This window comes from Aquarana catesbeiana, linkage group LG05 (assembly GCF_042186555.1).
Source record: "Aquarana catesbeiana isolate 2022-GZ linkage group LG05, ASM4218655v1, whole genome shotgun sequence".
In the NCBI taxonomy this organism is placed as follows: Eukaryota; Metazoa; Chordata; class Amphibia; order Anura; family Ranidae; genus Aquarana; species Aquarana catesbeiana.
Window position 1 is genome coordinate 249234666 of NC_133328.1, and position 16709 is coordinate 249251374.

Below are 16709 nucleotides of genomic sequence, written 5' to 3' on the forward strand. Positions count from 1 at the left end.
GCAAATTTTTATGTTTTGTGTTTTTTGTTGCTTTTAATGCAACACATTTCCCAGCTGCAGCTTAACTAGGCTGATTGGTATGGCAAATCCCAAAAATGTGTGATTTGTCTAAGTTACTTTCCTGGTGCCTTCATGGTAGTATATGCATGGAACGTGTGTATGCTGCCATGGATAGGCACCAGGAAAGAAATTAGAGAGAGGCAAGTATTCAATTTTCCCCCAACAGGACATGTTTTGGGAATTTTATCTCGGCTAAAATAGCTGTCCAAAATACCAAGCCATTGACTGATTTAAAGCACCTGTGTAAGATGAAGGAAAACCTACAAACATGGCCTGTTGGGGGTACATGAGGACAGGGTTGAGAAGCACTGATTTAGAGCACTGAGGTAAAATCTGAGCTAAAATCTGAGCTAAAATCAAGACAATCCTATTCTAATTTTGGACATTTGAGGGAAACCAAGTGAGTGTTAGAACCCCTGCTTGTTTTTTTTAGGTTGGACTTTGTGTCCCTTTTATTAAAACTGGCTTCACTTCCTGTCACATAGCCAAATGGGAAGTGAGGGTAAAACCCTACCAATGTCTTTCCTTGGGGACACACAGGTCAATCTAACTAGTGTCCCCATTAGGCAAATTGCACTCTAGCGCTTTGTTGTGTACACCCCAAATTCTTAGGTATTTTTGGGTTTATTAAAGGCAAATCCACTCTGCAATACAAGTGTAGTTGCTGAAAATCTAAAAGGAAGCACTGGTGATTTTAACATTCAATTATGTAGAAGCAAAGATGGTGTTTTTTTTATTTTTGTTGCATGTCCCCCATCGGATCTCCACCAACTGCACTTGTAGTGAAAAGTGGATTTGCCTTTAGTAAATAAACCCCAAAGTCCAAGACACCTAATAATTTGGGGTGTACAGAGCAAAATGCTAGAGCGCAAGTAACCTAATGGGGAAACTATTTATATTGACTTGTATGTCCCCAAGGAAAGACATTGGTAGGGTTTTACCCTCACTTCCTGTTTGGCTATGTGACAGGAAGTGAATAAATTTGAAAGGAGAAAGTGGCAACATTTGGGAGGTGTCTTCACCCTATCAGGGGTGCAGACATCCCCAAAAACTGACAAGACTTCTAATGCCTCTGCACTCTATCCCCAATCAAAAATATGAGATTTCATTTAGTTTAACTTTGCAAAGACACATTCCTAAGTACAACTGTGATGCATGTCAATGGCCCATTTAGACCTTGTTTAATAGAAAACACCAGTTGCCTTTCACTAGAAACATTTGTTAGTCCAGTCCTGGAAATATCCATTTGCTTCACTATCAATTTCCATTGGGTTTCTGCATCTAGATGCGCGACCGCTGTGTGTGTATGTGAGATGCGCAAATGCTGTGTGCACACAGGTATGCATATATGTGGTTCTCGGAAAGCGGTGACCAGAATGATATCGTGCCCCTACAGGAAGTTGCTTGTACTGCTGCTTGTACTTGTTCTATGAGGAAGAGATGATCCTTATTTGCACATTAAGAAAAAAATATATTTTTTAACATAGGGGGGTTTTTTGTGTGGGTGCCTAACACACATTCATACATATTAGGGCCAATTTAGACAGGATCCGATTTACAGCATGTGTTTAGATTGTGGGAGGAAACCGGAGTACCTGGAGGAAACTCCAGACAGATGGTATCATGGGTGGGATTCGAACCAGTGACCCTTTTTGCTGCTAGGTGAAAGTGCTAACCACTACACCACTGTGCTGCACAGATATGTAACTATAGATGTAGATTCTTGTGTCCACTTGTGAAAATACAAGTGGGTCATGGCACATCTACATATCAAATTTGACACTTAAGATAGTCATGCACTATGCAATCTGATTGTCCAATCTCTGTACAACTTGATATTTCTGCAAAATAGATAATAGGTATACGCACTTGAACGATTGATTCAAATTTTTGGAAATCAAACAGGGTCTTGCCTCTAATTTGTCTAATTTTTCGTATTCTTTTAAGATTGCAGCGTATGGTCACCTTTAAAGATCAAGAACTGAAAATATTAATTTTTTGGTTTTAGAAACACTTTTCTGTACTTTGTAATATATTGAAATATTTGTGTAAAAATAGAAAAAAAAACATTTCAAAAATATATTGGAAGTAATAGAAATGAGGTTAGCATCAAAAGGGTTAATTAAGTGAGAAAAACTACTAATTGCCTAACAAGACACACCCAATGAGATGGGCGTGCGCTATTATCAATGAGAAAACAGCAGTGACCCTGCCACCAGTTGCCATTTACATATGTATTATCGTGTTGCGCGTCTGCGTGCACCGGTTCGCACGCTCAATCAATAATTTATCCGGCTCAACAATTAATGTAACGCACTGTTCTTAGTAAATCAGCCCCATAGACTATTCACAAGGGGCTATGTTGGATATCAGCAACATAATCTACCAACAAGGGCCTATTTCTAGTGCAAAATAAACATTGTCTGTATGACCCATGCCTCTAGGGGGATATCTCCCCGCTCCAACCACCACAACACCACCACCATGGAAATGCAGGGGCTATAAAAAAGCCGCCATGCTGCAAGATATTTTCCATGCAGGGTGTCCCCTCAGGCATAAAGGTGGAATACAATACCCAATCCAGACCCCATTCAGGAAGCACAACAACATGCTTCAACACTGTACACTTACCAAATGTCTTCCAGACCTTTATAAAAAATTGCTGCATTTATTATCCAAACCTCCAAAAATTGTTATTTGCACATTATTGGATTCCTTATAGTATTAATTCTCAAAATAGTAGTTTATAACATACAAATCAATTTAATGATTTGACAACCAACCTACTGGGACATACACAGGCAGATGGGGGCAAAATCATTCTATCACTCATTTAAAGTAATCATTTCCAATGTGGAGAGATTCTAATCCAGGATCATCCCCCACATTCTTAGTACATTTTGAACATTAGTCCCCCCCCCCATTCAATGCCCGTACTGACAACCAACCTATTGGGACATACAGAGGCAGGTGGGGGTAACATTGTTCCATGTTCCCATGTTCCAATAATGCAATATAATTAACGTGGAGAGATTCGATTAGATGATCATCCCCACATGTAAGGAATTGTGAACATTAGTCCCTCCCATTCTATGCCTGTATAGTCCGTCATAGTGTCAAAAAATGTCAAATCAAATTATCGTATTTATTAATAATTTTGTAATAAATTGTATTTTATAAGATTATGTAATGTTCCTCTTCTGGTAAAGTTACAGTCCGCTCAAATGGTCCTTTACTAATGATTTGTACAGGGGCAAGATGATATCTCTCTCTCTGGAGTCCATACCTCTCTTAATACAAGAAAGACCTTTGGTCGCTTTGGAAACCGCAGCTTGGCAGTCCATCCTATTATTGAGCTTATGATCTACCAAAACCCCAAGATCCTTCTCCACTACAGACCCCCCCCACCCCACACCCAGTTGTACTCTCCCTAGTATGTATGATGCATGCATATTCTTAGCCCCCAAGTGCATAACTTTACATTTATCTACATTAAACCTCATCTGCCACATAGTCGGCCAATTAAACAGTGCATTGAGGTTGGCTTGTAAATTGGAGACATCCTGTAAGGACGTTATTCCACTGTATAGTTTGGTGTCATCTGCAAAGACAGAAATGGTAGTTTTAATCCCAGACCCTATATCATTTATAAAGATATTAAAAAGTAAGGGTCCCAATAGGGGTGCACCAAATGGGTTTTTTGGTGCCGAAACCGATACCAAAAATGAAAAATACACTAGGCCGAAAACCGAAACCGATACCGAAAATTACTGTTTTTAAAAAGTATTTTTATACAGGAGATGGTCAGAGACTGTGGACATGGTACAGGAGATGGTCAGAGACTGCCGATATGGTACACTAGATGGTCAGAGACTGCGGTCATGGTACAGGAGATGGTCAGAGACTGCGGACATGGTACAGGAGATGGTCAGAGACTGCGGACATGGTACAGGAGATGGTCAGAGGCTGAAGATATGGTAAAGGAGATGGTCAGAGACTGCGGACATGGTACAGGAGATGGTCAGAGACTGCGGACATGGTACAGGAGATGGTCAGAGACTGCGGACATGGTACAGGAGATGGTCAGAGACTGCAGACATGCTACAGGAGATGGTCAGAGACTGCGGACATGCTACAGGAGATGGTCAGAGACTGCGGACATGGTACAGGAGATGGTCAGAGACTGCAGACATGCTACAGGAGATGGTCAGAGACTGCGGACATGGTACAGGAGATGGTTAGAGACTGCAGACATGGTACAAGAGATGGTCAGAGACTGCGGACACGGTACAGGAGATAGTCAGAGACTGCGGACACGGTACAGGAGATAGTCAGAGACTGCGGACACGGTACAGGAGATAGTCAGAGACTGCGGACACGGTACAGGAGATGGTCAGAGACTGCAGACACGCTACAGGAGATGGTCAGAGACTGCAGACATGCTACAGGAGATGGTCAGAGACTGCAGACATGCTACAGGAGATGGTCAGAGACTGCAGACATGCTACAGGAGATGGTCAGAGACTGCAGACATGCTACAGGAGATCAATACAGCCTCACCAGTTCCCCACAGATGCAGTCTGATAGATAAAAAAAATGCATGCACAGTGTTTTCCATGTATTCCAATGGCTCTAGTTCACACCATGCAGTCAGTTTCCCGTGCGGAAACTCTTGACCACTCTCTAGCCTGCTGATTTTGTACTTCACCGCCAGCTTGTGTTTGACCTCTGCCTGCCTGACCATTCTCTGGATTTTGATTGTGTACAGCTTTGCCTGATCTGTTGCCGACCTAACCTGCCTGACTACGTTCTGGCCTCAATCTTCAGTACACAAGCTCCATTTGGACACTACCTACCACAGGTACCTTACACTCATTAATGGACTGGAATGGTACCACTGGATTGGCGTTGGACCAGTGTGGTGCCTATATTTAAAAAATGATCCAAGTCTTTACCAAGTAAGTATAGACATGTTAGTTTAACTTCTATAGTCGGGAAGATACTGGAGAGTTTAATAAATGACCACATAGATGAGTACTTGCTGGAAAAAAATATTTTAAGCAACAGACAGCACGGATTCATGAAAGACAGTAGTTGGCAAACAAACCGGATTTCTTTTTACGAGATGGTAATTAAAACCTTAGGCAGAGGGGTGGCTCTGGACGTGGTATACTTGGATTTTGCAAAAGCGTTTGACACAGTTCCCCAAACACGGCTAATGTGTAAGGTAAAGTCTACAGGCTTGGAAAGATCAGTTTGTAAGTGGATAGAAAACTGGCTAAAATACCGAATTCAGAGAGTAGTGGTTAATGATTATTACTCTGAAAGGTCTAAGGTTATCAGTGTTGTACCAAGGCCTGGACTGGGACAAAAAATAGGCCCGGGCATTTTAGACTGAGCAGCCCATGGCATATTTACCGGGAGGCAAGGAGAGCATGGGGGCAGAGAATATGGGGGTTGGAGAACACGGGGGAGTTTGGAGAGCACTAGGGGGGCTGGAGAGCACGGGGGTGGAGAGCACAGAGGTGCTGGGGAGCACTGGGGGGTTGGAGAGCACTGAGGGGGCGGGAACAATGGGGGGCTGGAGAGCACAAGCAGGAGCAGAGAACACGGGAGGGGAAGCACACAGGGGGGTGGGGAAGAGCAAGGGGGGCGGAGAGCACAGAGGGGCTGGAGAGCATTAGGGGCTGGAGAGCACTGGGGGGGCTGATAAGCACAGGGGGCCTGAGAGCAGTGGGAGGGGCTGAAGAGCATGGGGGGGTGATGATCACAGGGGGCCAGAGAGCACTGAGGGTGCTGGTAAACACAGGGGGCTTGAGAGCACTAGGGGGGCTGGAGAGTACAGGGGGCTGATGAGCACAGGGGGGCCTGAGAGCACTGGGGGGGTCGGAGAGTACAGGGGGGCTGATGAGCACTGGGAGGGGCTAGAGAGCACTGGGGGGGCGGATAATACAGGGGCTGATGAGCACTGGGAGGGGCTGGAGAGCACTGGGGGGGCCGGAGAATACAGGGGCAGCTGATGAGCACAGGGGGGCCTGAGAGCACTGGGAGGGGCTGGAGAGCACTGGGGGGGCTGGAGAGCACTAGAGGGGCTGGAGAGCACAGGGGCTGGTGAGCACACGGGGGCCTGAGAGCACTGGAAGGGGCTGGAGAGCATGGGGGGCTGGAGAGCACTGGGGGGTGATGAGCACAGGGGGGCCTGAGAGCACTGGGAGGGGGATGGAGAATGCGGGGGCTGATGAGCACAGGGGGGCCTGAGAGCACTGGGGGGCTGATGAGCACTGGAAGGGGCTGGAGAGCTCTGGGGGGCCGGACGAATGGAAGTCTCGAATAAGAGCAGGGGCATGCAAATCTTTGGCTGGTTTTGAACGGTCTGTGACGGGACATCCTTTCCAATGAACCAGATACTGTAGACCACGATCCCGCCTTCTAGAAGCCAGAATTTTAGAGACTTCAAACTCGTGTTGTCTATCAACAAGAACAGGAGGAGGTAACTGTTGAGCACTGGAGTAACAATTGAAAATGGCTTTGAGGAGAGAAACATGGAACACGGGATGTATCCGGAGAGAGGAGGGCAATTTCAACCGATAGGAGACTGGCCCGACTGGAGCAATTATTCTGTAAGGACCAATGAATCCAGGACTCAATTTGATAGAGGGTTGTTTCAGTCTCACGTATTTGGTAGAGAGCCAAACTCTGTCCCCCTCTGCATATGGAGGTATATAGCATCTTCGTCTGTTAGAGAAAAGCGCATATTTGCCTGCTGACTTATGTAGCAATAAGCAAATCTTTTTCCAGTGTAGCAGAATATTCTTCACCTGCTGATCTGCTGCTGGTACACCGGAAGAAGGTTGAAGTAGGGGAATAGTCTGAGAGTGATAGCTTAGGGCTGCGTAGAATGGCGTGGCAGAGCACTGTGCCAACGGGAGTTAATGGCGAATTCAGCCAAAGGCAAATACTCAGACCAGTTGGAGTGTAACAAGTTGACATAATGTCAAAGATAGGTTTCAAGGGTCTGGTTCATGCGTTCGGTTTGACCATCTGTTTGTGGGTGATGTGAGGTAGAGAGTGAGAGCATTGCTCCCAGTTTCTTACAAAACGCTCTCCAGAATAAGGAAACAAACTGTGATCCACAGTCTGAGACGATATTGGTAGGTATGCCATGATGTTTCACAATATGGGAAAGGAAGAGGGTCGACAGTGCTTGCAATGTAGTTAATCCAGGGAGCGGTACAAAATGAGACATTTTGGAAAAGCGATCCACTATGACCCATATAGCAATCATTCCATCGGATTTGGGTAACTCCATAATGAAGTCCATAGTCAAATGGGTCCAAGGCTGACTAGGTGCAGGAAGTGGTTGTAACCGCCCAGTAGGCAATGTGCGAGGTACTTTATTATCAGCACAAGTTGGACATGCAGCCACGTAGTCAGTAACATCTTTATTCATGTGAGGCCACCAAACATGAAGCTGCAAGGTTTTAAGAGTGTCAGGAACTTGGTAGGAGGCCGAGATGCTGGGAGGGCTCCCCTTGCGGCCGAGTGCAGCACAACCCTGAAGATGACACAGGGGATGTGGTGCCCACAAAAGCACGGGTTGCCTGGTTGGTGGAGCTGGATGCCAGGAACTTGGTAGGACAGGCAAAGTTTACTGAAAGCAGGCGTGGTTAGGAGGTCCAGTGGATGAGGACCAGTGGGATATTCAGGTAGCAGAGTCAGGAGCCAGGCCAGGGGTCAATCACAGCAAGACAGTCCGAGATCAAAGAGCAGCTGAGTCCTTAGCACAGGAGAGAGGATAAGCGGAATCCGTTAGCCAGGCCGGAGTCAGATGCAGGAAGCAGGCGGGAGGAAGTCAGATGCAAGCCGGGGGGGTCAAGCCAAGGAATCAGAAGGAGCAGGTCAGACAAGCCGGGTTGGTACACAGGTGATCAGATAAGCAGGAGATACAAGGCACAGGAACACAGGGGAAGCTGACGATAAACCAGCGATGCGCCATTGTCAGCAGCGGGTTTAAATAGGCAGTAGCGCCCCATCGTGTCATGCGCGTGCCGTGCGCATGTGCGTTCGCCTGATCACGGCGCTGCGCGTCCGTCTTCTTGTGACGCTGCTCATCCTTGTGCAGTGATGTGCGTCAGCATGTCCTTGCCTATGCCGGTTCAATATCCTTGTAGTATTGCGCATAGGGATGCGCCTATTTCCCTGACAAAGAGTGATGTTAACACCAGGATGACCGGATAACACTCCACCATGTGCCCAGAGGAGTACAGGTTTTCTGAGGCTGGAGGCTATGAACAGGTGACCTGGTGGTATCTTCAAGCCTTGAGGAGCACGATTCTGGGTTTCTTGTAAATGTTGGGAAAGAGCCGTAGAGATCTGAGCGACAATTTGTGAGGTGGGATTATATACTGCTCGGTAGGTCGATCTTCTTCAAAAGTAGCAAACTATCTGGAAAGAGCATCTGTTTTCTTGTTCTTATGCCCAGGGACATGAAGGAACAAAATTAAAATTGAGAGAAGAACAGAGCCCATCGAGCTTGACGTGAATTCAGTGGTTTAGCAGTCTGAAGATACAGCAGGTTTTTATGGTCCGTCAGGATAAAAAAAGGCTTGGGAGCCCCTTCCAGAAGATGTCGCCATTCAGACAATGCCAATTTGATAGCCAGTAGTTCTCGATACCCAACATCATAATTCATCTCGGCAGGAGAAAACGTTTTAGAGAAAAACACCACTGGATGGATTCTACCGGACGTAGGTTGTCTCTGAGACAGCACGGCACCTGCTCCTACTTCAGAGGCATCAACCTCAACTATGTACTGGAGATCGGGGTTTGGATGCTGAAGAACTGGAGCCTCGCTGAACATGTCTTTTAATTGCTCGAAAGCTGATTCTGCTTCTGAGGGCCACACTTTGCAAATTGTACCTTTCCTAGTCATTGCAGTAAGGGGGCGGCAATGGAAGCAAAATCTTTGATGAAGAGCCTGTAGTAATTCGTGAACCCTAGAAAGCTTTGGAGCCCCCTCAAAGTGTTCGATTGGGGCCATTGCAAGACAGCAGAAAGTTTTTGTGGGTCCATTTGGAAACCGACAGCACTTATGATGTATCCAAGGAAAGGTATGCAGTTTTGATGAAAACTGCATTTATAAATTTTAGCTAAAGGTGGTTTTCTATCAGTCGCTGTAATACTTGCTTTACATGTGAGATGTGCTCTAGGTGGGTCTTGGAAAAGATTAAAATGTCATCCAAGTAAATAATCACAAAACTGTTGCTGAAATCATGAAAAATGTCATCCGTGAAACATTGGAGGACAGCAGGGGGCGTTACAGAGTCCAAATGGCATAACCAGATACTCAAACTGTCCATTGCGGGTGTTGAATGCTGTCTTCCACTCGTCTCCCTCTCTAATTCAAATCAGATTATAGGCCCCTCGAAGGTCCAGCTTAGTGAAGATAATGGCTCCCTTAAGCGCATCAAACAATTCTAGAATAAGAGGCAAAGGGTAGGAGTCTTTTACAGTGATCTGGTTTAGCCCTCGAGTCTATGCATGGTCAAAGACCCCCATCTTTCTTTTCAACAAAGAAAAAACCAGCCCCTACTGGAGAAGAAGAGGGTCGGATAAAACCTCTCTCCAAGTTGTCCTTGATGTATTCCTCCATGGACTTTTGTTCAGGCAGTGACAGGGCATAGGTCCTCCCTTTGGGAACAGGTGCTCCAGGAATCAGATTAATTGCACAGTCAAAGGAACGATGTGGAGATAAAACCTCTACCTTTTGTTTGCAAAATACATTTGCAAATCCATGGTATTCACGAGACAAGGTAGCAGGGATGGCTACGGAAGCCAACAGGCAACCAGAAAGTCTTTTGGGTCAAGACAAACCGTTCAGATAACAGGAAAAGCCCCCAAGAGGTTAGTTCTCCATTTACCCAAAAGAAGGGTTGTGTTGTTGAAACCATGGGTAACCAAGGATAACAGGCAGAAGTGAAGAATCATATAATCTGAAAACACCCTATGGATGACTAGTGGCGCTATATCCCTAATGATGAGAGTGAGATGACCAGTCAATTCACTCTCAATTAAATGAGTGGATTACATGTGTTCAAACTGATCCTGGAGGATCCAAAACACCCATAAAAGTATGATGAACTAATATATGTGAATGGTGTGATCAACACTTAATGTGAAAAAAGTGTGTGAAATCAATCTCCTAGTGTGGTATCTCACCACACTTAGGAGACTAAATGACCTGAAATACTGAGTATATACGGAAAAAATATATATACAGTGGAAAATATTATAAAGTGAAAATCATTAAATAATACATTTCATAAAAATTCCATTAAATGACATAGTGAACAAAATGATCAGCCTTAATGACTAGGCTTCAGCATATAGTGATGATATAAACCAGTTCTTGAAACGAAAAGCCAGATGAAACAAAATAATAGTGAAAAGGTCCACATATATATGTGTGATCATGCCAAAAAAACAAAGAGAGGAAGACGTTTCCAAAGAGTGAGTGTCTCTATTTCACAATCCTGTGCCGTACTGTCCACCACACCTCGGTGACATGAATCCACTCCCTTACAAATGGCAAACTCACCAGCTGTTGAGGCCTTACACTCTCGTGTTTGGCCAGACAAGGCTTTAACCCACTAACATGGGGGTTTAAGTGGCAGCTCACAAGAGGTCGACTATTCAGGGAGCAGTGGTGAAAGGACAGATGTGGGCGTTATCAATTTTTTCCTGGTCATCCACAGTTTTTAGAAGTGAAGAATCAATAAGAGACAGGACGACTTCCTCTTTGTGTCTTTGTGGAGTGCGCCTATCTGAAGGGTGATTGTTGTAGTCTCAAACTGTACAAGGCCATCTCCCAATGGTTGTCCATTCAGGATGGTGATGCTCAGGGGTATAGACTTGGGAACGAATGAAATGTTGTTTTCCTTAGCAAAAGAGTAATCCAGGAATATGCGATCCACAAAAGCCTCACAGGAGACCAGTTTAGAGGCTAAATGGAAGATTGTGGGTACAGTAATCTTAGTCTTGGAGGAAGTACTTGTAAGGTCTATCCAGCTCCTCTAATACTGGTTAGACCGTGCCTTTTACTGGACAGGAAGGGCAAACAGATAACAAATGTCTTTTAAGTCCACAGTACAAGCATAGGTCCAATGCACGCCTCCTTTGTTTCTCCGACTCTGTTAGGTGGAGACAGCTGACTTCCATGGGTACCACAGGTGTCTTGGACTCAACTGAAATTTCAGGTTCAGGCTGAGGTAGTGCTTGGAAGTTAGGGGCCAAACTGGCCTAAGACGCTTGCGAGTGCTAAGTCTGTCCTGCCACCTTTCATGATACTGGACATCCAGATGAACACACAGCTCTATGAATTTCAATTTCAATTCATCCTTAATGCGATCTGTAAGACCTTTACGGAAAGCTGCACGTAATGCCTTTGAGTCCCAATTAGTCTCAGCAGCCAGGGTATGGAACTCAGTAGCATACTGTGCCACAGTCTGGTACCTTGCTGTATGTCCAAAAGTGAGCACTCAGCTGCAGAAGCTCTATCTGCAGGGGTGTACCTAGTGCATTTGGCACCCGGGGCAGATCCTATATCTGGCACTCCCCCACCTTAAAATGTAAAAACACCCCACTGTGCCCCCTGCATACCTCTGCATCCTTCAATATCTCTTTGTCACTACTGTGTACATTACACAGAACTACACTTCTGGACCCCTTTACATTACACAGCACCCTGCACCTCTGGACCCCTTTACATTACACAGCACCATGCACCACTGCCCCCCTTTACATTACAGTGCACCCTGCACCTCTGGACCCCTTTACATTACACGGCACCCTGAACCTCTGAACCCCTTTACATTACACTGCACCCTGCACCTCTGGACCCCTTTACATTACACAGCACACTGCACCTCTGGACCCCTTTACATTACACAGCACATTGCACCTCTGGACCCCTTTACATTACACAGGACCCTGCACCTTTGTACCCCTTTACATTACACAGCCCCCCACAGCTCTAGACGCCTGTATGTTACACAGACACCCCCCAACAGTTCTGGACCCCCTGCATGTTACACAGACCCCCTACAGTGCAGACCCCCCCTATAGTACAGACCCCCCTACAATGTAGATCCCCCCTACAGTGCAGACACCCCCTACAGTGCAGACACCCCCTACAATACAGACCCCCCCTACAGTGCAGACCCCCCTCCTACAGTACAGACCCCCCTAAAGTGCAGACCCCTCCTACAATACAGACCCCCCTACTGTGCAGTCCCCCCCCTACAATGCAGACCCTCCTCCTACAGTACAGACCCCCCCTACAGTGCAGACCCCCCCTACAATACAGACACTCCTACAGTGCAGACCCCCCTACAGTGCAGACACCTCCCCTTCAGCACATAATGTACCTCAGCTCAGATGATCAGCGCAGGACATGCACACACAGCACGTGTAGACATAACGGAGGAGGGGGAGGTGGCTTCACTCTGCTGAGCTGTGTGAGACAGCCGAGACTGATCAGACCTGCGGTGTGGCCACGAGAGAAGGGGATCGTTGTGGCCGGGTCCCGGGTGTGCCGATGGGTATCACTCGGGTGCGGCTCGCACCCCCCCTTGCAAAGCCAGGCTCTTCATGTATGTGTTACCTCCCACTGCCTGTCATCGCGCCGTGCCGCTGCTTAAACCCGCCCGCTGTCTCCGCTAAGTCCGCTTCAGTCATGGAGGGGGGGTGCCAGCAGGGCCAGTGCTACCACTAGGCAGACTAGGCAGCCACCTAGGGTGCACTGCTGCCTAGGGCGCCCTTCCACTGGTGTTCCTACTCTCTTCTCTCTGCAGCAACCAACTAAGTCTCAGCATCAGCAGGCAGCCGCTGCTCCATTCGCACACAGTGTCAGAAGCGCAGTGGCGGCAGAGGACTGTGTCTGTGTCCCAAATCCCAAATGAATGGAAGCAAGCAAACATTAATTGATGGGCGCTGGTAGGCTGCATTGATGGGCACTGGTAGGCTGCATTTGATGGGGGCTTCATTAAAAAGCTGGGGTATACATGGGCAGGGCAAAGGGGGTGGAGCCAGGGGGGGCGGCAAAATGAGGTTTGCCTAGGGTGTCAAAAATCCTTGCACCAGCCCTGGGCACCAGCCTGACACCCCCCAGTGTGTGGCACCCGGGGCGCACCCCACTTAGTATGCCACTGTCTATCTGGCTTGCCAAATACAGTCTGGAGAGAAGCCATAAATCTATCAGTGTCTTGCAGCACAGGATCATTGCGTTCCAGGTAAGGAGAGACCCATGCCAGGGCTTCCCCCTTTAACAATGAAATCACAAAACTCACTTTGTCATAAGAAGTGCTGAAAGTCCCAGGGTTTTTGAGGAAATGCAAAAGGCAAACGTTTAAAAAACCTCTGCAGTCCTCAGTATGACCAACAAATTTTTCAGGCAAGGGAAGTTTGGGTGACACAGAAGAGGCGGGTTGGATTGGAGCAGGAGCAGGAGCTGGAGTCTGGACAGGTGAAGAGAAATCAGGCAAACAAGAGTTAAGCATAGCACAATGTTCATCTAGCTTAGCGTCAAGAGAAGAAAGTTGCGGTTCATGAGTTCCAATGAATTGTCCCTGATGCGAAATCGCCTTAACAATCTCATCAGGGTCCACTGCCATTGTGGTCCATTTGTAATGTAAGGTACCTGTGATAGGTAGTGTCCGAAGTGGATCTTGTGTGCTGAGGATTCAGGCGAAAAAGTAGTCAGGCAGATCAGATCGGCAACGAATCAGGCAAAGCTGTACACAATCGAAATCCAGAGAGTGGTCAGGCTGGTAGAGGTCAAACACGAGCTGGCGGTGAAATACAAAATAAGCAGGCTAGAGAGTGGTCAAGAATTCAGGCAGACGTTCATACACGGTATTCAGCATCAAAGAGCTATCAATACACCCAGGGAGCTAGTCCACACAAACTGGAACTGAGTAACAGGAAGTGCTGCATTTTATGGGCTGCTTGATTGTACATTGTCCGCAGCTGGCAGCAGGTGGGGCTAGTGGGTCCAAGGCAATGCATCAAGCTGGGAGAACATTGCAACAACTCCAGAGTTCCCTCGTGGCACAACAGGTAAGGCTGCAGCTGTGGAGCCAGGAACATCCCTGTTCAATGACACCCAGGTACATGACAACGAGTCCCTAAAAATTAGAAATGATGGCTTTGAAAATGACAGGGCTCAATTCTTTTAGGATCCATGGGTGGATGCCATCTGGTCCAGGTGCTTTATCCATCTTTATTCTGTCTAAATATTTCTGGACCATATCACATTTGAGTCATTGTGGATCATTTGGGGCTGTGTCAATATCGCCTCCATTATGGACACGAGCTCCCCCTTGCTCCTTTGTATACACAGAGCTGAAGAAAGTATTTAATAAATTTGCCTTCTCTTTGTCCCCAGTCACCCACTCTAGATTATTTTGCAAAGGGCCTAGATGCTCAGACTTGACCTTTTTACTATTAATATATTTGAAGAATTTTTGGTGGTTTGTCTTACTATCTTTTGCAATCTGTCGTTCGTTTTTAATTTTTGTGTCCTTGAATTCCTTTTCACATATTCTGTTATAATCTTTGTAGCATTTAAACGAAGATAGTGTTCCTTCATTTTTATATTTTTTTAAAGTGATTTTCTTATTATTTATAGCCATTTTAACTTTCTCCATGAGCCACATAGGTTTTATTTTTAGCCTTTTAAACACATGGCATATGTATATGCTGTTGCTGTGGGGTAAGGCTCAAATTTGAAGGATCTATGGTTCATAGAAAGAATTGAGCATAAGGAAATGAAAAGGAAAATAGCAAGGGAAGGCAGGAAAGGAAGGGAAGTAAAGAGAAGGAAGGAGTAAGCCGGTAAAAGCGAGGGAAAAAAAGGAAGAGGAAAATGAGGGATGGTAAAAGGACAAGGCGACAGAAGGGGAAAGGTCCCCAATCGGCAATGTCAACATGTAAGCACCCCTTATAGACATCATAGCTGAAGCTTGAGTAGGGGGGCTTACATGGAGGATGGGGCTACCACCACTCCTTAGGTTATATTGTTCAAGTTATATTGTTCAGGCAGAGATCCAGTTCTGCTGCATTGTACACTTCAGGAGGGGAAGAGTATAACTCAAGCCCTCCTACCACCTCTCCTTCACACATATGGGGTCCACAGCACCTTTAGACTATACAGCAAGACAGGAGCCGCACATGATTGTGGACACTTGCAAGATTTTTCTACCTCTAGGTCCCTAGACAGGGTCCTGAGATACAGCTGACAACCAATCATTATAGCTCAGCTGCTCAGGAGTAGTCACTCTTGACCCTATGGACCATTTCTACTTTAGAACCCTTCAGCACCCGGCCACCACAGCTCCTGCCCTGAGCTGGTTGTATTCTCTCCATTCCATGGGGATGTAGGGTCTTTAGCCATTTCTATAATACAAATCAAAATCTGCGTGTAATATCACAATGACTGAAAATATGAAGTAAGCATCAATTGGAGCCACATACGTATGAACCTGATGTAAAGTTTATTAAAATATCAAATAAAAAATTGCAGCACTTCCATGTATATCATCAATAACTTCCACCAACAACAGTGAATATAAATGGTCCCAATATACATGTAGTGCACCCCACATGCTGTAGGAGCTGCTGGTGAATAGGAATCTCCCACCCTGCACAGCCAGGCACACTGTATCTTCACAGTTTCCCACAGTCAAGAAACAGGCCAGTGCTTTTTTTGTATTTTATTGAGGGGATAAAACTTGGATAGGCAATAGGGATATTATGGAATGCACACTTGACTTAGAATTCTTCAGGGACACCTTTCCTATATACAATATATATAGGAAGGCCAGTATGCTGGACTGAAATTATGGGAGGAGCCTGGAGGGTATTTAACCAGACCACCCACAATGATCAGTGTCAGTTCCAGTGCGTGGTACCGCACCTCACAGGGCCGACTCTTCCCAGCTCACCTCATGTTCGGCAGTCTGTGCATTCAATCGCAGGTGCACTTCGGCTTTTTCATTTGTGGTCTTCGTCGGCGGTTCCCACTCACGGTCGCAGGTAGTATCCGAACTTTTCATGTCATGTGCAAAATCTTGCGGTTTATTATGCTTCCTATCCTGCACCCCTTTTGTGAAAAAACCTGCCCCGGAGTAGTTGTTGCTCATGTCCCGACATCATTCGGCACAGGCATAGTACATTCTTAAAGTTCCTTCTGCCAAATATACGATTCATTCGTAGACCCAAGCCTCCAGTCACTATCGGTTGTTCTCAATATCACTCGCAATAGGCTTCACTGGTTATAAAATTCATTGACCATGAGGTTGCCATCTCATTCATTAGGAGATGAGCATGTATTGTTTGTATGTATTTCTGTGGCTGATTGAGGTGTAATTAAACCCACCTGGTGCCTTCTCTGCACTTGATTAGCCTGGGAGGTATGGGTGGTTGGTAGGTGTTCAGTTTTACAGTAAGGGATGGCATACACTCTACAACCAATTTGTATCAGATACTCCTTACTACTGATTTACATCAGATTAATTTCATACGTTTTACAAACTGATTCATATCAGATGCATTGCAGAGGCCGACTCTACCAACTCACTGCGTGTCCTTCG